A 21182-nucleotide genomic window follows, 5' to 3' on the forward strand; every position below is an offset into this window, starting at 1 on the left:
TTCCCCTCTCCATTTCACGAGGTTATTTTCATAGGCTTTGCCATGAGCATGTGCCAAAGAACAAAGGGAGGAGGGACTGAAAGTCTCTGTCACCTCAGGGGAATGTACATTTGTTCCAATCAGACTAATTTTTGCCTTATGTGGGCATCGGCGATGTCTGGGTAAGGCTGTGACCTCTGTAGTACTCAGCCAATGAGGAACCAGGGGCGGGACTTGGACGCTAGGAGATAAATTATCTGCTATAACTGCTCAGAGTGTACCTGTCAGATACTAGCTCTTGCAAGTATGTTGATTAAAACCTCACTTCACATGCTCTGATTCTCTGAGTCTCTCCTTCCATTGGGTTGGTGGGCCTATTTCTCACGTTCTGAGGTCTATTTTCTTTGATATTAGTATGATCACTTCAGATTTTTTTTTTTTTTGAGTTTGCATGGTCTATCTTTTCTGATCTTTTTTACTTTTAACATTGCTGTATTTGTATTTTTGATGGTTAATTTTACGTGTCAACTTGATAAACCATAGGGTGCCCAGATATTTGGTTAAACATTAATCTCCGTGTGTCTGTAAGGGTGTTTCTGGATGAGACATTTGAATTGGTGCATTGAGTAAAGCAGATTGTCCTCTGCAATACAGGGAAGGGGGACTCATTCAATCAATCGGAAATGTAAATAGAGTAAAAAGGAGAAGTAAGGAAGAATTCACTCTCTCTGCCTGTTTTTGAGTTGGGACATTGGTTTTCTCTTGCAGTTGAACTGGAAGCTGTACCATCAGTTTGGGTTCTCAGGCCTTCAGACTTGGATTGAAACCCTACTACTGTCTTTTCTGGGTATACAGCTTACAGATGGCAGATTGAGACATCTTAGTCTCCATAATCATGTGAGTCAACTCAATAAATATATAAATGTAAGGAGATTTTTTAATATATATGTATATATATAATATGTATTTGTCTATGCATGTATTTATCCCATTGGTCTGTTTCCCTGTTGTCTTCTGATTAACACAATAAACTGAATTTCTTGTAGAAAGCATACAGTTAGGTCTTGCTTTTTAATGCAGTTTAAATCACTCTGTCCTTTTTTTCCCCCTTTATTTTATTTTAATTTTTTTGGCAATGAATTTCCTGTTTCATTGAAAAAACATTTTTCCTTCCTTCCTTCCTTCCTTCCTTCCTTCCTTCCTTCCTCCCTCCCTCCCTTCCTTCCTTCCTCCCTTCCTTCCTTCCTTCCTCTCTCCCTCCCTTCCTCCCTCCCTCCCTTCTTTCCTTCCTTCCTCCCTCTCTGCCTCCCTCCCTTCCTTCTTTCCTTCCTGACTTTAAAAGATTTGTTTCATTATCTTCTGGCTTGCATGGTTTCTGACAAAATGTCTGCTAATATTTCTGTATTTGTTCTTTAATATACGCCGTATGCATTTTTTAACCACTTTTGAGACTTTATCACTGTTAGTAATTTGGTTACAATGTTACTTGGCATGCTTTTATTCATGTTTATTTTTTATATTCTTTATACTTCTTGTATTGGTGTGCAGATTATTTGGATCAAATTTCAAAAAAAAATTAGTATTATTTCTTCAAATATTTTTTCTATTCCTTTCTTTCACCTCTTTCAGGATTCTATTACAAATTTATTACACTGCTTGATAATGTCTCAGAGGTCATTGATGCTTTCTTCATAGTTTTCAATCTTTTTTTCTGTGTTGCATTTTGGATAGTTTCAACTGATATGTCCTAATAGTTTCTACTACTCCAATGATTTCTTTTCAATGGTCTATTGCCATATTTTTTTCCGCGGTGACTAATATGCTGCCAATTTAAACCAAATCACTTTTCATTTAATGTTTATTTTTCATCTTCAGAAGTGGTCTTTTTCATATCTTTAATTTTTTTTTCATCATACTCATGTGTTTTTCTACCACCATGAACATATGGAGCGTATTTATAACTATTTCAAGATGCTTTTCTGGTAATTCCCTTATCTCTGTCATTTCTAGGACTATTTCTAATGATTGATTTTCTCCTGGTTAGAAGTGATATCGTGCTGCTTATTTGCATATCTAGTAATTTTTTTAATGGATGCCAGATGCTGTGAATTTTCTATTGTTGCTAGCTGGATTCTATTGTATTCCTTTAAATAGTGTTGGATTTCGTTTTGGTGTACTGTTAAGTCACTTGGAATCAGTTGGATCATTCTGAGATGTACTTTTAGATTTTGCTCTTATGGAAGAAGAGGAGCTTTTGTTCTGGGGCTAATTCAGACCCATGACCAATACGTGGCCTTTCTGGGGATTCCACCCTATTATTGTAATATAATGTCTTTCCATTCCGGCTGGGAGCAATGCAAACTACTCTCAGGCTGGTGTAAGCATCAGGAATTGTTCTCCCTGGTTTTTCTGGTGTCTCTTTCTCTGAGCTTAGATCGTTTTCTCCCAACCTGCACTGATTAATACTCAGCCAAAAACTGAAGGTAACCTCTGCAGATCCTCTGTGTAGCTACCAGAAGCTCCCTCCTTTCTGGGATTCCACCCTTAAATACTAGCTGCCTTAGCCTTCCAGAACTGTTTTCTCTGTTTCCTCAACTCAGAGAGACCATAAGGTCCTTCTGGATTTTCCCTCCCTGATTTGCATGCAGCCTGGAAACTGCCTCCAGGCATCAGGCTGGTCTGAAGGCATGGTTCACTTTGTTTCCCTTTTCTCAGAGATTATGGTCCTGTGGTTGTGCTGCCTTTCAATGTCAATATATATATATATATATATATATATATATATATATACACATATATATTCCTATTTTCTCACTTGTTTAAAATGGGAGGGTAAATTTGGGTTTGTTGTTCCATTTTGGCTACAAGGATAAGTCAATATACATTTTTTATGATAGAAAATTAAGATTTTGAAAACAGATACTCATCTACAAAATGAAGCAATTTATAGGCAAGTTGCTTAACTGATCAAAACCTTAATTTCCTTGCACATAGAGCATTAATAACACTGCTTCCCTACTTGAAGAGTGGATTGGAATTAGGATCCAATGTGACAGAGGAAGTTCTTTGTAAACTATAAAGCTCTATACAAATGACAATGTTGAAGGCTGTGGTAGGGAAGGGGTGATAGGGATGGTGATGATTGCTTCAGTTCCGTAACAATTCAAGTAATAAAACTATGTTTTAAGAAGATTTCATTTCAAAAAAATCCTGTGAATAATAATAACAACACATACTCTGGGTCTTGTATGTAAGCAAACATGCTTTTCCAAGCTGGTTTTAAGCAAAGAGAGAATGTATTTGCTCATTAACTATGAAGGCCAAGGTGGTGGGCCAAGCCCAGCTAAATACAGAGTTCCAATGCTGTCAATGTTGTCTCTCTCTTTATGTCTCTGGCTCTCTTGCCTCCGCTCTGCTTCCTTCTCAGACTTTCTCCAGGTGGCAGCAAGATGGTTGTTGACAATTTCACCTCATATTCCAACAGCTTGGCAAACTGAGTAGACAGAATGAGTCTTTCAACAATTGTTCTGGCAGAAAATGTCTGAATCTGATTTGGGTGATTTTCCCATTTCTGAACCAATTGTTGTCACCAGGAAAAAATGATATTTTAATTGGCCAGGTCTCTGAAATCAGGGACATTTTATTAGATACCAAGGATTCAAAGCTCAATAAGATATGATCTTTGAAATCTCAGTTAGCAAATATTTACAGGGCACAATGAATTACAAAGGAAGGTATGGTTAGTTCTACTCAGTAATCAGAGAGAAGACCACAGTATGTTTCCCATGTTTGGGTACTTCCTTTCGTTTCCAAGCTTATGCTGTGCTACTTTGCTTCATGGATTACTAAGAAAACAGGCAACACACAAGGACACTTTGACAAAAGAATCTTTACAGCCACAGAAAAATACAAAATCACTACGCTCCGTAAACTACATGACTATAAGGGAAAAGTAAAAGTAGCATTGACCCATCTCTGTCTTCACTCTTCAGATACAGTATACTGAAATAATGTTTTTTTTTTAATACTCCCTGATGTTATTTTTGTTTGTGCTATATCTCGCACACGACATAGTCGACTACTTGAAAGCAGAAATAGACTGTGTTTTTTTATCTTTACATTCCCCTCAGTCTTGACAGAGTGCCTTACCCATATTAGGAGCTGAGTGAATTATTTGTTGAATGTATGAATGAGTGGATAGCTAGTTATATATGGTATGTGAGGTATCCTTCTGGGTGCTTTACCTATATTTACTCATGGTATCTTCCCAGCAATCCTATGAAGTAGATTCTACTCATTCCTCATTCTACAAATGAGGAAAGTAATACCCAGAGAGGCTGTTACCTACCAAAGAGCCTGTAGGTAAGAACTGGATGGCAAACCCAGGCAACCTGGTTTTAGACTGCTCTAGCTGCTGTCTTAGTTTTGAAAAACAAACTTATTGAAATACTTCATTAAAAAATAGGAGACAGAAAGAGAAAACACGAATGTTGTACATTTTAACAGCAACAGCAACAGCAACTGGTTACCTACGAAGGAAACAGAAAGATTACACTTAGCTTAGAATTTGTCAAAGCATGAAGGTGTTATCCATTAACTGGATGAGTCAAATGATGATGCAAGGGAAAACCTTCAACCGTGAGTGAAAGCAGTCATCTGAGTGGCTGTTAGTATTGTCTGAGGGCTGAGAAATGATTCCCTTTTGTTCTTAGGTAGACACGCAGAAACAAACAAAATGAAGTGGCAGTTTGTTTCACCTCTTGGTGATGCAAAGAAACCACATTGTGAGTTTGGTAGACAGCAAATTATTTGACTCGTACAATAAAGTTTGATAAACCTGGCTGTTGTAGAGGAAACTCAAGACTTTAACAATAGCAACGAGAACAACAGCAGCAACAGCAGGTAAGCACAGGACCGACGGCCGTTACAGCAATCTAGACTCTCGCAACTGTGGATGGAGCGATTCTGTTTACCTCTTTGATCTGTGATGATCACTTTTATCTTTACTCTTTGAATAACTTGGCTCAAATCTAGTCAGTAGTCGTGGATGACTCCAGGAAAAATTGTCATTTGAATAGTTTCTTGGTGCTACCTCTTTAAACTCTTTTTCTTTGAGTATTGCCTTAGTATACTCTTGTCTCTAAGTAACTTTAAACAGTAATAAAATAATTTTAATCACATTAGAAGAAGTTTAGAGGTAGGGCAATTTTCTGAGTTGCCAATTAGCTCACAATGTTATCAGATCTAGTTTTTTTTTTTTTTTTTAATCTACTGTAGGCACTTTATTTTTTTTCAAATTTTTATTAAATTCTAGTTCGTGAACATATAGTGTAATGCTGGTTTCAGGAGTAGAATTTAGTGATTCATTACTTACTACAACACCCAGGGCTCATCACAAATGCTGTCCTTAATACCCATCACCTATCTAGCCCATCTCCCACCCAACTCCTTCCAGCAACCCTCAGTTTGTTTTCTATGGTTAAGAGTTTCTTATGGTTTGCTTCCTTTTCTTTCCCCCCCCCTTCTCCTATGTTCATCTTTGTTTGTTTGTTTGTTTGTTTGTTTTTATCTCTTTGTTCAGATAATCACATGTTAGTTAGCTTCTCAGGCTGATTCTCCTCTTGGTCACAGAATGGCTGCCAGTTAGCAACTGCCATCCTTATTCATGCAGAATGGTTGAAAGAGTCTGGCTGTCTGTGACAACATCTTGAGAAATTGAAAGAATGTATTATATGGAAATAAATTACTACAGGCCACAAAGTCCTTGATTCAATAATGAGCACAATTACAGTTAAATTCATGAACCATAATTGCAAAGCTACTTAACTAAAAACTTTAGTGAAGAAGCTGCTGACACAAGATTTTAGAAAATAAAAAGCACTGGACCAGGCATTAGTCTTTTCCTCTGGAGATAGGGGCAGGCAGAGCTAATGTTGGGAAAAATATACATAACTGCTGCCATAACATTTACATTTTACATATAGTTAATCTGTGTATAGTCATAAGAACATTTTGGTCTACTTGTGAATGAGTGGAGTTTTCCTGTGATATTCAAGGTTTACTTTAAAGCAATCTTCTAAATAGTGATTTGAGTCTTCGAGACATTATTTAGAATGTTGTTCAATTTGTTGTAGAGAATTGTGTTTGTTTTTTTCACATCATAAACACTTTGTTATTTGAGATTAACTTTGCTCACTAGTCTGGTGTCACATAAATGATGACCACACAGCCCCTAGCGGCAAATCAGTAGGTGAGGGTTGAACATTTTCTTATTGAGTCAGGAACATATTTTGAAAGCATTTCTCCTCACGTAATGGAATGCATAACCAGCAATTAAAATAAGTGACTCTTACAGATTTGTTTAAAAACACAATGCAAGATCTTGTTTTTTCCATACCTAGAAAACTTCAGCACATCTCTTGTCACGTAGCTTTACCTATACACACACATGCGCATATGCTCCACACAGTTGTATTAGATGAGGTAAAAAGCTGTTATGTTTTACCTATCTGCTGTTGTTTTGGTTTCCAAAATCTTGAATTAAATGAGATTGCTTTTACCTCTCAGAGCCATGTTAAATGTTAGAGATCGTATAAGAAATGATGGTTGCTACATTCAGGGACATTACCATCTATTTCAGAAATAGGTGAGCAATTGATAAAATTGTAAAACTGTGAATAACCAATCCCACATTCTGTGCTAGAGATTTCAAGTGCCACAGGGGAGTTGTGCCCAATGCAATCTAGTGTCTCATTGTCTCTGAAACTCTCTCCGGTCCACAAAGCTCCATAAAGGCCCAAAATGCAAATAACTAATCATGGGTATTTGGCATTAGCACCTGGATTCACAAATAAGCAAAGAGACTTTTAAAATTGAATGCTGTATGTTCAACTAGGCTAATGTAAAATAACAATGATTAGATTAAAATCCAAACAGTGGAAACAGACATTCTGTCAACTCATTCTGAAGATATTACTGGTCGTCGGGCAGAATTGTGGGTTTTATAAAATAAATATTATAAAATATACAAAACTAAATATAAACTAAATACAAAAATTGATATTCCATATTCTTTATAATTTTGATTCTACATCAGTTTATGTCTGTGATGTCTTTTTTTTTTAGGAAAAAAAAGAAAAAGATTATACTTTTAGGAGGGAAAAATCCTTTAGCTAAGAGAGTCATATACAAGACTCAATCAATGGTGTCGGTTGCTATTGAAGATCGATAAGAAACAGAACACATAGTCCTTGCTCTCAAAAGTTTATAATCTAATGAGGGAGAAAACAATGAGGCATGTGAACTCAGAGGAGAGCAGTAAAACAGCAAATCATACCTTCCTGTGAAAAATTTTACTAATTCCAACGTGGTTTTTTTTTTTTGTTTTAATCTGAAGTAATTCTGCCATGATTTGCTTTACTTGCCTAATTATAGACATAGGCTACACCAAGATCAAGATACACGTTCAGGACACAAGATCAGGATAGGATACACCAAGATCCTGATCAAGACCAAGATATTCTTGAGCCTGGGGAGTATTTAATTTAATAGTTATTTTCTAATATTTCTTTCCTCTCCTGAGTTTAAAAATTAATCCCACACCTAGCAGTTAGGGAAACTTTAGAAGTCTTTCTATTGAAATTTCAGAGGAAATTCTTTAAAATATTTTATATGTACTTGGCTTTCAGGATCGTCTTTGCTCAATCCTTGCTCCTACTGTGAACAAAGGTCAAATATAACTACTGTAAACTTTTCATTAGGGCTCATCCTTTGACATTTTAAATGTTTCTGTGAAGAGGTCTTGAAAGGCCTCAAAGATTAGGTATCCTAGACCCTGCTACAGTCCCCCCAAAACTTTGAGTTGGCTTAAAAACTAAAGGGAAGGAGAAAAGGAGAAATAAGGGAAGTAGACAAGCAGGAATAAGACGAGTGCTTTTAGAGGGGAAAAGGTCTGTTTTTGTTTTGTTTCATTTTAAGACGAGGGTAGGAGACAAAAAGCCATTGGCTCTCCTGATGGCGGTGAAAATGGCGAACGCCTGGCTCTTCCTCCTGTGCTCTAACCACCACACCTCCATGTCCTGCTTAGTTTCAGAAATGCATGTTACTGATCCTACACTAGTTTGATATACAAACTGAATTTAATAAACTTGGGACACATATAAAAATAAAACATGATTTATCAATCAAAAGAATTTCCTGACCAAGGGCACACTGCATTACCTTAGGAATACACCCCAAACCACAGCATTTCTCTTATGATGCCTTTTAAAAATTCCTGACCTCCCACCACTTCTGTTCTCACAGATTTTTCCTGTTTTAGCAGTACTCTCATCCCATCAAATGGCTTCAGCGGTGTTATTTATTTGGGTAAAAATAACAGGAGGGGAGATGAGGGACTCATCAATTCCAACTTAGACAGAAAAATGACTGAAATTATCTGGTTGTGGAGTCACTTTCTTTTTCACTTCATAAAACATCCCAAACATTCATCACATATCAACTTTCTGAGTGCATTTCAACATGACCATGTGTTTGTCAGTTCAAATACTTTGCACAGCCCTGTCTGAAGCAACTGATGGCGCCTTCGGTTTCACTCCTGGTCTTCAAGCTCTCGCACAAGAAGCGGGACTTCCCGACAGAAGTTCCTGACCCATCTCCGGCTGCCCATTCCCCTGTTCTTCAGGTCAGGGCCCTGGGAAAGTTGCTGCTCTGAGGGAAAGGAACCGGGGCCCAGGTGCCTGGTGATAGGTATTGGGTACACTGGAAATGTACTTCCAGACTGGTCTGAGAGCACCTTTGAAGGGGAAAATCTGAACCAGACAGGTAACTGGACAGAATGGGAAAAGCACTGGTCTGGGAGTGACCTCAGTGATCTGAGCAATTACTTAGCATCTCTGACTCTCAATCTTCTCCCCTTATGAAAAGCAGCAACACAATGAGAGCCCACAGTCCTCAATTCCCATCCTGCTTACCTCACTGATATATTATGGTGATCAAATTTCATTGTGTATAGCAAAATCTTTTTATTTATTTTTTATTTTTTAATGTTTATTTATTTTTGAGAGTGGGGGGGGGGGTGGAGAGGAGCAAAGAGAGAGAATCCCAATCAGGCTCTGAGATGTCAGCAAAAAGCCTGCCTTGGGGCTTGATCTCAGGAACCATTTAATCACGATGTGAGTCGAAATCAAGAGTCTTATGCTTAACTGACTGAACTGCCCGGCATGCCTGTGACAAAATCTTTTCAGACTCTTAGGCACATCACAAATCATCAGCTCTCATTAACATAGATACCCTGAACACTGTTAAGCATTTTGCCCCAGGACTGTGGCCACGGAGGTAGTTTCCTTGAGTTCAGTTACATGGTTCCCTTCCTTCCCCCACTTTACCCTATAGCAGCCACATGCAAAGGTAGCACGTGATACCTGTGGATATCTATGCTAAGAAGGCTGTTACCTACCACCCCACAACACATTTCCTAATTTAAAGAAAAACTCATTTGTTAACATTTCCTTCTTGCTTCATCCTTTCATCTGTGAGAGTTATTATGACCATTCAGATCCTGGTGGTGTAAAAAGTCATCCCAAGGTGTTTCTCTTGCAGGAAAAGAATCAAGACATCTGTGGATGACGCACTAAGGTAGTCACTGGCAACCTCCCTTCCATTTCTGGGTTGGCTCATTGTTTACCTAATTGCCAGTAATAATATTTCATTGTGTAAAGAATGTTGGCACCAGGGGCCCAGGTTCCAGTTTATTGATGGCTCAGAGTTTATGAATTGATGCCCTCAGCAGGTTGCTGCCCTGATGAATGGCAATTACTGCGGCTCCCACAGAGGCAATTGTAGTCAGAGCATTTACTCCTTTCAAATAATTGCCCCTGAGAAGTTGAACAGGTAATTGTAACATCTGAAAACCATGCTTTTGGCTCCGAATCAAAGAGTATTAATCTCCGTAACAGAGGTGTTTTGGAATGACCCAAAAGAGTTGTTAAAGAATGGTCTCCAGAGTGTTTAATTTTAAGATGAATTGGAGAAACCTTAGCAAGACCCCCCTCCCTAACGAAAATTAAAACGTTGTAAAGACACCCAGATTGTTGTTAGAGGTGCCCACCTTTTTGAAGTTGCGATTCTCTGTAGTGATTGGTTTGCTTTAGACTTTATGCCTACCATTACTCCTCCTTAAAATTCTTTAAAGCACCTTGCTCCAGCCAGGCTAATCTGCCCATTAACCTCTGAAATGTCGTGTTCATTCTCACTCCAGAAAATTTGTTCGTACCATTCTTTAATGCTATTCATTAAATATATGCAACGAAAAAAGGACAGATTATTTGAAACACCATTTCATTTTATACTATGACATAGGTGGATTTAATGAATTACTGAAGTCCCTTCAATAAAGAGAGCGCTAAAATCTTGAAATCATGCATATGTCTTCTATAGAATCCAAAGACACCTTCTACTCCAGGTACTTTGTTAGAACTTCTAATCTATTTATTTTGGTGCCATGAAAGAAACGGGATGGAGTCACATAATATAGTTTATTTGTATAAACTTCAATTTGGAGGGAACTATTGCACACAATGGGAAAGAAATATAAAGATACTAATCCACAATGGTTTTGGGGTTTGAGGGAGAAAAGAGCATCAAAGAAAATGTAAGTATAGAGTCACACCTATAACTTTGAAACCTTTCTGAATAAAGGTCAGAAATCTTTGAGAGATGACACTGGAGGACAGGAAGGAAATAAGAAAAAAAAAAAAGATCCAAAATATACAAAAGTGTAGAAAAATCATAACCTAGTTTTAAATTCTGGAAACCGTGATGTTTAAACATTTATTCTTCTCAAATTGTTGGCAGTAAATCCAGTGTGCTGAAAACAGCCAGGTATGTCTCCTTCAAGGCAATCTGCCCGTCATTATTCAAAGTGCCAGGGATTTAAAAAGTGTCTTAGCATCCTCACATTTCAGACTAGTAAGTAACGCCAGAAGGAATGATTAGAAGACTTCAGACTAAAGTATGAGTTGGTTCAGAAACATGCAACCATTAGAATAAAAGCTATAAAAAATGATCATGGAAGTAAATATGGGATAACATGAACATGGGTAAACTAAAATATGAAGTAATTCTACAAACACACACACACACACATGCACAACTAGAATAATCTAAAGGATACCAAAATAAAGATATACTTACTCATGCAATCATAGACATAAATTTCCTTAATCTTGATTTACCTTAAGACTTCAATACTCAAGAGTTTCCATCTTATATAATCACGACCTTGTTCTGCTAATTGGATTATTGGAACTGAGAGTTTTATAGGCACATAGAACAGACATGAATTTTAGAGACCATGTATTCCAGACGGCTGCCTTGAGGCAGATAAATATCTGAACCAAGGATGACAGATAGGTTTTAACTTAGAAACTAATTCCAATCCATTTGTGGTTGGCTGACTAGAGCAATGCATTTAGGTGAATTCTGAGGCTGAGTTTAGCTCCCATAAGAGGAATATGGAGTCTGATTGATAATGTGGGGTCTAAAGTGCTCAGGTCCAGGAATCAGAGTCCAGAACACATGTTGGGGTGGAGGCTGGGCTTACTGCCATACATTTGTTCTTCACAGTCTAAAAACTATTTAGGTACAAAGAAGGTAGTATAGAGTATAGACAGTCAATAAATATTCTAGGGTGTAATTACATAGCACAGAAATATTTAACCTGCATTTTTTTTTTTTAACAAAATTATCCTGGATATATGAGGGGATTTTTTAATTTGTTTCTAGATGTTCTAGATACCAAGGAAATCTAAAAGGTTTCATGCCATAAGTTCCTTGCCCTTTATTCCTTAAGGTTTGGGAGTTCAAAAGAAAGGGGGAGTGCAGAGAGTGAGATATGCTCTTTAAATGCATGGTGTCTCATGTCAGTGGCTGTTCTTTACCTCGTGCTCTTGTCATTCAGGTGACTATAATCACCTAAGGTCTCTGCTTGGTTCATAAGTTTTTTCACAGCTAACTCTACCTAATGCTTGGTTAAGCCATGCGACCACAAATGGTAATTATAGTCACTTATCCTAACTGCAAACTATTTATAACTAATGATCACACATCATAATAAGAATTCTTCACACGAAAGATGTGTCCAGTTCATTTTGTGGTATGTTTTATAGTATCGCAACAATGAACTCTGTTGTTTCCAGCCCCTCTTTCATAGAGGCTCATCTCTTTGGCATGGTCTTCCGACCCAATTTAAAGCAACCAGAGGACACTGAAGTGCTCCATTGAGTCTACTGACCCTGAACTACTCTCATTCTCTTTCAATGGCCTGTTCACTCCTTCTCTGTGTCCTTTCTTTTCCTTTCACCTCCACCCTAATGCTTCTGTTCATAAATTTAGCAAACATTCAGTGGTAATTACCATTAACTAGTTCAAGTGCCAGAGACTGCAGTCGGCATGTTTTTATACTTTCTTTTGGTGCTTCACAGCAGTCCAAAGAATTTAACATTACTATCCCTACTGCATGGTTGTGGAGATTGAGAAACAGAGATGTGAATTTATTCAACATCACACAGTGAGGGAACGCCCACATTGGGATTGGCGTTTAGCAATCCTCTTCCCGGTAATCCTCTTTCACTTACAAACCACTGCTTAATATTGTGACATTTACATGGGGTACCTGGGTGGCTCAGTAGGTTGGGCGTCCCACTCTTGATTTTGGCTCAGGTCACGATCTCACAGTTCGTGGGATGGAGTCGTCATCAAGGCTCTGTGCTGAAAGCACGGAGTCTGCATGGGCTTCCCTCTCCCTCTCTCTCTCTGCCCCTCCCCTGCTTGTATTCTCTCTCTCTCTCAAAATAAATAAACTTAAAAAAATAGCATAACATCTACAAGGCACACAAGACATTATCCAAACTTTTATGGAACTTAAAAATCAGAAAAATACCTAGTCCATTATCTATTTGTTTCATGTCCTGTATCTACACAATCATATATATTCATCCTGTTCCTGGTTACCAGTGCTAATGCCTGGTCCTGCCTTTGTTACCTCATGATTAATATAAAAGCCTTTTCACTAACACTCTAAACTATGTTGTATTCTTTCTTATATGTAATTTGCTTGCAGATTTTCTTTTGCTCAAAAACCGGGGCTACTATTTCACCTGGTTTATCAGGAATTACTTAAGTAGGTTTAACGGCAACTGTGTAATTTACAGTTTATTGCATGTATTACGGATTTTTTTTTATATCACATCCATTCATTGGTAAGTAATCCTTGAGTGGGTAACCCTTATTAGGCTCTGTCAAAGATATAAAGTAGAATCTTTTTTGGAGAAAAAAAGAGAAGAGAGAACCTTTGGAACTCTTGGAGAGCTCTTGGAGAAAAGAGAGAAACTTAGTCCCAGACACCAAGAGCTACAAAGCAGAATATGACATAGTCTTACAATAAGAAAGGTGCAGATTCATGAAAGAAAACAACTGGATCAATCAGAAATCATGAAGGACTAGGCAGTGTCTAACGTAGACCTTGAGGGAATACATTGCTGGCTTTGGAGATGATAGAAGAGGCTGAGAACACGTTGTAAAGACATGGCCATTGGAGCTATCTGGGGTGTTGGGGATGCCATGTAGGCCACGTGCCTGGAGTTGCTGGGGCACAGATTGCCTTCTGCTCTGACCACTGAGTCATGCTGGGTGGAGGCCAATGTTGCTGTTCGGCTTTGTAACACTCTTCATCTACCAAACTCTGCTTGTTTAGTTTCTGGGGCTCCTTCCAAATTTTTTTTTTCTCTCTCTCCTTTTTTTTTTTTTTTTTTTTTTTCTTTTAAACCCTCCCTAAGGTCTTTTCCATACTCTGAAGAGTTTAATTCTATTTGGTCTCATCGAGGTTGCTATCATTTCTGTGTGCCCATTGTCTTCCCAATTGGATTACAGTCTCTTCAAGGCCAGGAATGGATTCTTTCTAACTGCACATAAAACAGAGCCTAAGGCTGAGCCTACAGCAGGCAGTCAGTAAACATTGGATCATTTATTGGGTCTTTGGTTATGAATAAATGAAACTGTTCACAGACAATGTGGTTAAAAAATGTTAAATGAATGTTTCAGATTTACCCCAAATTGTTAGCTGTAGAAAAAACTAACATCAATTTAAGAAAGGAGATGATCTTTCTTAAAAAGATATCTCTGTTAAAGATATTTCTCCAATCAAAGGCACTCATGTTGGATGCATATTGTGGTATGTATCTGGCTTTGAAGATCTAGCTTAAGAAAATAGGGGAAAAACTTAATCATTTCATCTTTAAAGCAACATTTTCGATTTTATGTTGAAATGATTCATACCTCCTTACCCACTTAGACTGAGTAATATGCTTTCTAACCAGAATTATTTCCACAAATATAAAGAAGTCTATTTTATCTTTCCCCATTGAAATTCAACTTCATTTATTAATGCAGAATTATCATCAGATTAAAATTTAGAATCTAAAACTGCTGGTAATTTACACAAATTATTGTATTGCAATCTGCCTATGGGATCACCTTGGCAGAATTAAACTCAACCAGTTAAAAGAATAACTTATGTAAGAACTGTCAGAAAAGATGAGAACCCAAATTATACACATGCAACATGAACATATAGTGTCCGAGCTGATTCAGCCACTGGAAAGTTTCATGAGTCCTGTTATCTGAGAAAATCAAATGAGGAACATTGCATTGTTTCTCTGACTTATACTTAGTCTGATATTGATTGTTGCTGCCTCGTGACTAAGAATGTGCAACTCGCCCGGAGAATAATTACCTCTGCTCCCCATCCTAGCAATCTGCTAAATCTTTTTTCATGTGAGAGAAAGTTTTACAAACTACATATTTAGTTTTCAGTTTTTCCTACAGTTATTTATAGTTTCATGGGCATTTTCTGTCTTCCCAATTCAACTGTGACTTCTCTTATGGCAAAAGCTGGCATTTTTCTTTGTATTTCCATTCTGTCTGTCACAGTGTTTTGAACATGGTTTATTAGTTTTTGTAGAAAATAGTACAGGATAAAATATAGCAATCTAACTTATCTTTTAAAATGTATTTCTAATAAAAAGGACAATTGCTGTTTGTTTGTTTGTTTGTTTTTAGCTACCAACTAAGTCAAATATCTCAAAGCACTGTCTATGTAGAAATGTGACCCAGGAGAAGATAAAACTATAGTACAATGGCACAAATTCTAGATCATACTAAAAGTGCCTGCTACAGAACACACACTGTTCAGTTGTTGAAAATATACTTCCAGCTGTTTGGATGTATGTTGGATGTATGCTGTTGGATGTACGCCTGGATAAAAAATGCTCAGTGAGTTGGGGAATACTTGTTGCAGTGGAAGAACACTGCCTTTGGTTAAATAAGTCGGGTTTTATTGCTTGAGAACTATACATATATACTCTAAATTTTTTGGTTGAGTGCTGTTTCCATGGTGTAGCCACATGGATTGGATTAGAAGTGTGATACCCCCTCAGAATTCTGCCCAAAACACAGTTAACCTTGAGCTAAAGCAATTTTGCTGAACCATTGATTGAGGCTCCTGGCACTGTTCTTGTATACCTTCCCCTTGACCTTGCAATTTTGAGGAAATTGACTTTGCCCTCAAACTCTATTCTGGAACATTCATATTAAGAGGACTATGTGTTTTTCTCACACTGTCTGGTTGCCACATTTAGTAGAAATTAATTAAATATACAAAAAATTACAGGTAGTCAAAAGTGCCTTAAAATGTACTTCAAGATGATACTAAATATACATACAAACAATTTAACTTTTACATCACAAACCTAGTGCCAAATAGAGCACGTCTTTTTGAGAAATACTTCTTAGACATTTTAATAAAAGAGTATATTTTCCATATAGAATTATGAACTTAACTTTATGTCATGATGAGGACAACTCATTAAGGAAATGATACAAGAATTAGATATTAAAGAATAAGCAGGATTTTTTCCAGGTTGGGGGGACAGTTCAGGCACAGGGATGTGCATGAGCAAAATGAGCCAACGTTTGGAGTGAAAACTTAAAAGTTAAAAGGATTCTATTATTTACATCGTATAATTACAGCCTAAGAGTGGATGGAAAACAATGGTGAGTAAAAAGTGGTCCCCACCATTATACTCTAGTAGAAAAAGCAATTTAAATAACTCAGTTATAAAACATTAAAATGGTATGAGCGAGCAGTCATCTAACAAGGGTGAAAATATTGTGGGACTGTAAAGAAAGGAGAAAATAGGCTAATGATACAGGAAGGGTTATCAGATAAGATGGAATTTGAACTAGCCCTTGAAAAAATGAGTAAGAATGTGAAAGGTCAATCCAGGGAAAATTCCAGGCCATTTCTGGGAAAGGAGAGTGCAAGAGTGAACTGAAGCACACAGAGCATGTTCATAGACCAGTGCAGATGCCATTGTGACAAGAAAGTGGGGCCTTTTGGTGGCAAGGTGGGGATAGCGGGGGCAATGTTAGCAAAACCTGAATGGTATTTTGAAGTTGAGTGGCAGAATTGTTTGAAGCTTTGGCAGAAGACCTTTGCCACTGGAATGAGGAGAGTGTGTCATGATTTGATTTTTGTCTTGAGTTCAACAAAGCCAAACTTACAGTTGGGAAAGTCATCCACGAAGAATGATTATCTCTGTAGGAAGGATACAGAGAAATAATTGTGTTTAATGTGAGGAGATATGGGTGAAGGTAGAGCTTGGGAAAGTCTTTCATACACGGAGAGGGAAGAAGTAGAGAAACAGAAGATTAAGAAAATGATTGCAAAGAGACAGGAAGGAGTATCTTGTACACCAAATTTTCATTCTTTGAAAACACATTCAGGGAATTTGGGGCTCTTTGGGCTGCTGGACTTCAGCAAAGACCTGGCATATATGCTAAGCACTCTTTGAAATGTTGGGATGATGTAGAATCCTCTACTCTCCTCTTTTTTATTCTCGCCTCACCATGTCATCATCCAACCCAAAGTTCATGCAGTCTATGAATTTATGATGTCACCCTCTACAAACTCCCCATACATAATTTTGTAACAAACCATAAGGGATAATTCTGTGTAACAGCTGTTCAAGGATGTCTGAATAGCCTGTTCTTGTCAATATGAAGGGCAGGACATGACTAGAATGACATTCTTAATAGTCCTAAAAGAGATTTCTTTCATTAAAAAAATTGTTTTAAAGTTTATTTTGAGAGAGAAAGAGAGAGTGTGAGTGGGGGAGGGGCAGAGAAAGAGAGGGAGAGAAAGAATCCCAAGCAGGCTCCATGCTATATCAGTGAAGAGCCTGATGTGGGGCTCAATCTCACAAATGGTGAGATCATGACCTGAGCCGAAATTCAGAGTTGGATGCTTAACTGACTCAGCCACCAAGGTGCCCCAAGATTTCTTTTACATACACAAAAAGTATTGATCTAAAATCTGTTTTTTAGGGTACTTTAATCCCAAGCTAGTATTTTAAAACCCCATTATGTGAAGTCTTTTCTAGATATTTGCCCTTTTATTGACATATTCTTTTATTCTTATTATTATTATACAATTTGCATTTTAATTTTTAACACTAATAATTAATGCCATCTCTCTCTCTCTGGCTGATCAGTGTTGCTTTATTGTTATTAACTCTATTAATATTTTTAAAAATAATTTTTGTCTTTGCTGATTTCTCCATTGCATGTTTATTTTCTGTTTCATTAATTCCTGCTATAATATTATAATTTCTTCTACTTTCTTTGGCTTTTGCCAAAAGATTTTAAAAAATCTTTTTGAGATGACATGTAGACATTAATTTTTCAACCTTTCTTCTTGCCTAACATATCTATTTGAGGGTATATATTTCCTTCGAACTATAGCTTTAGCTGCTGAATTTCACAAGTTTTGATAGTTACAATGTTATTACACTTTGAAAATATCATTCCTTTGGCCTCATTATTGGCCATCAATGTTATCGCTGCTAATTTGTAGGGAGTATGTCTCTTTTCACTGGATTATTTTAAGGTATTCTCTTTGTTTTGTTTTGAGGTTTCACTGTGATGGGCCTAAGTGTTGTTTTCTCCATATTTATGCTGTTTGGAATTCACAGTACTTTTGACTGTACTTAGTGACATTTTTGTTAGGATATAGAAAATTTTCTCTTTTCTTTCTTTCTAGGACTCCAAATACAGCTATGGTAATTCCCCCCGACCCCCTTCTCCCCTGTTCTCCACCATGTCTTAAATGTCTTTTATGTCATTTTCTGTTTCTGTTTTTTAATACTTTTTTCTCTTCATGCCTTACTCTGGATATAATTTTCTTTTTCTGATATGTCTTCCAGTTCACTAGTCCCCATCTCAGTTTTGTCTCATTAGATACCAACTTCATTTAAAGTGTTTCTAATTGTGACTATTGTATTTTTCATTTCTGGAATTTATAATTTATTATTTTTGGCTTTAAGTTCTATGCTAAAATCTTCTTATTGTTTAATTTTTTGGCTATATTAATTACGGTTATTTTAGTTTGTGTTTGATAACTACTATATTTGAACTTTTTTGAAGTTTGTTCCTCTTGTCTTTTTTTTCCCCCTTATTTTTGGGTCATATGATTTTGTTGACAGTTAAAGTAGGAACAGGTTATTTTAATCCTATTAAATGAGTAGTCATGCTATGGCCAATCTAATTCTAATTTACCCTTATACCTAAAGTGTGGCCCTCTGGGGTGACCTAACAGCCAGAGGTCTTTCCTAGGACTCCTTGTTGGTAAGTAATTCCTAACCTCTAATTTTTGCTACCCATCTTTCCAGAATATCTATTCAGCCTCTCCATCTCTTAGCTTCTTCTTGTGATCAGTATATGAGAGAAAATCATGCATGACATTGGACTCATCTTTTTACCTCTCTGCAGTTCTTTTTTCTGGAAATAATTTTGAATTTTGTTATTCTTACTACCTTAATAGTTACCCAATTCTTAAACACAAAAGTATCTACTATCTAGGAGCACTTGGGTTGCTCAGTCAGTTGAGTGTCCAACTCTTGATTTGGGCTCAGGTCATGATCTTGCAGTTTGTGGGATTGAGCCCTGCATCGGGTTCTATGCTGACAGTGTAAAGTCTTCTTGGGGTTGTCTTTATCCCTCTCTCTGCTTCTCCCATGCTCTCTCTTTCTCTCTCTCTCAAAAAAAGAAAAAAATATATATATAGCCTATCATCTATCAACCTAAGTAGAGAAAGAGAGATAGAAAGATATATTTGTGTGTTGCCCAGGTTTTCTTACTATTTTGTGTGAGGGTTCATCTACAATAGCTCACCATTACCAGATTATTAAAATGCCTGATATTATTAAAAACTCTTAAATATTCAGTTTGTTTAATTTAAAAAGTTTTGTAAAAATAATTTGCAAGAGGTTCTGACATCCAATGCTGAATTTGAAATTTTGTTGTAGAATTGTTTGCTAAAAAAAGAAGTCAAAAAAGAAAGTGAGGGAGAAGAGAAGACAAAGAATTTTGGCAGAGAAAAAGTGGGGGCAGAGAAAGGAAGAAGAAGAAAAAGAGGAGATACTATGGCAGAGTTTAGGCAACAGATCATTACAGGTCTCCAGATAGGTTTCGTTTTGAGGCTGCATTTCTTTTTGTTTGTTTTTTGTTTTGTTTTGCCTACATTATTTTTTGTCCCTGTCACTTGTTGTCACTTCAATCAACCCATCTGGTAAGTTCTTGGTCAACCTAGCCACTGGATGCAACCCACCGTCCTTCATACAGACTCTTTGTTGGACTATAGATCTAGAGCATATATTACCAGCACTTTTTGTACACACTCCAGCTGGAATTGGAAGTAAATGCTCTCATTTTTTTCCTTCTCCACCTTTGACCCTCCTTCAGGACTTTCTTGGTGTTCCTGGCCATCTGCCTGACGTCCAGAGTTGCCTGCATTCTGACAAGACAGAATGGCTCACCTAGCTTCAGAACAACATCAGAGGTGCCAACACAAAGTAGACCAGATACACTGTCCAAAATACCCCTCCATGGTTATTCCAAACCAGGACTAAGCCAAGAGGTGTTCCAAAAATATATCACTATATTTTGGCCTGAGTGTCACTTCCCCACTTGGCAAGCTAGGGCTAGAGAAATTGGAACAGAGATTTCCTGTTAGCCTGTCTTATATTCTCTCCTCTCAGATATACATCTTTGACTTGTCCCATCTCCAATGACACAGTTGCCCCAGCTTTTATAATTATTTGTACATATTAGAAAGGAGCAGAAGCTGTACATTTTGTCTCCAACCTTCTCCAAAATAATTTCAGCCAAACTGTTCTCTTCACACTAAAATGTTTTTAAGTGAATAAATGACACTCTGAATGAATATTTGTTATACATTTCTTCTTTTATTTTGTGGTTCACACAGTTTCCTAACTATATGTTGTTGTTGTTTGTTGTTTGTTCATTTGTTTGTTTGTTTTGGCCTGGTGCAATTGTACCCTTCCTTTGGGGGTTATCTCAAATTTCAAATCTCAAAGCCTCTGCTCACTGTCCCAGTCTTTCAATGTTCTTTGAAAATCAACTATTAAAGCAGTTACTTTTTTATTATTCATTGTGGTTAATCAAAAAACCTCCTTTAATTAGTGCCAAACCATTTTATGTAAAAATACCTCACCTCCAGAAATAGATGGGAATCTCCTTTGGAGTAGGAAAAACATCCTCCCCTTATAATACCTATGTTGGCCTCATGTCTCTAATTTACAAAGGATTATCATCTATTTAATACCGTCTTTCTTATCCTCAAAGACCAGAGTAGGGCAAAATAGTAGCCTTCTTTCAATTTTTAAAATGATGAAATTGAACTACAGATAGAATAAGTGATTTCTTCAAGGTCATATCCTTGATAAATGAAGAAGCCAGGATGGAAGTAAATATTCTTACTCCAAAGCCAGTGACCTTTGTACTGTCGCATACACTTTCCTACTTTTTAAAAGGCTCTTCAGCCTCCAACAGTCTTTCATGAGTTATAAGGGCTTAACAAAGAATGAATGGATAAATGAATAGATGTATGTTTTTTTTTCCAACTCATCATTCATAAACTTATTTAGAAATATACCCAGTTGATATTTGCTTCAGAGTAAAAGAAGAATTCCTCTGAGAGGATGGAATCCATATATAAAGACATGGCCATTAATTGTTGAATGCATACATAAAGATATGAACATTAATCATTGTAAGAAATAACCGGC

The 21182-nt window shown here is 37.0% G+C and overlaps 1 long non-coding RNA gene across 2 annotated transcripts; it reads left to right on the forward strand.

Annotated features, from left to right (window-relative positions):
• The first annotated feature begins 588 nt into the window (after window positions 1-588).
• LOC123611279 lies at window positions 589-20317 on the forward strand. 2 transcript variants are annotated; one of them, XR_006718525.1, is made up of 2 exons: window positions 589-876; window positions 19837-20317. It is a non-coding gene; the product is annotated as an uncharacterized LOC123611279 (long non-coding RNA). The 2 variants fall into 2 exon arrangements; XR_006718526.1 differs by lacking the exon at window positions 589-876 and adding an exon at window positions 4602-4881.
• The last annotated feature ends 865 nt before the right edge of the window (window positions 20318-21182 follow it).

Source organism: Leopardus geoffroyi, chromosome C2 (genome assembly GCF_018350155.1).
Source record: "Leopardus geoffroyi isolate Oge1 chromosome C2, O.geoffroyi_Oge1_pat1.0, whole genome shotgun sequence".
Lineage (NCBI taxonomy): Eukaryota > Metazoa > Chordata > Mammalia > Carnivora > Felidae > Leopardus > Leopardus geoffroyi.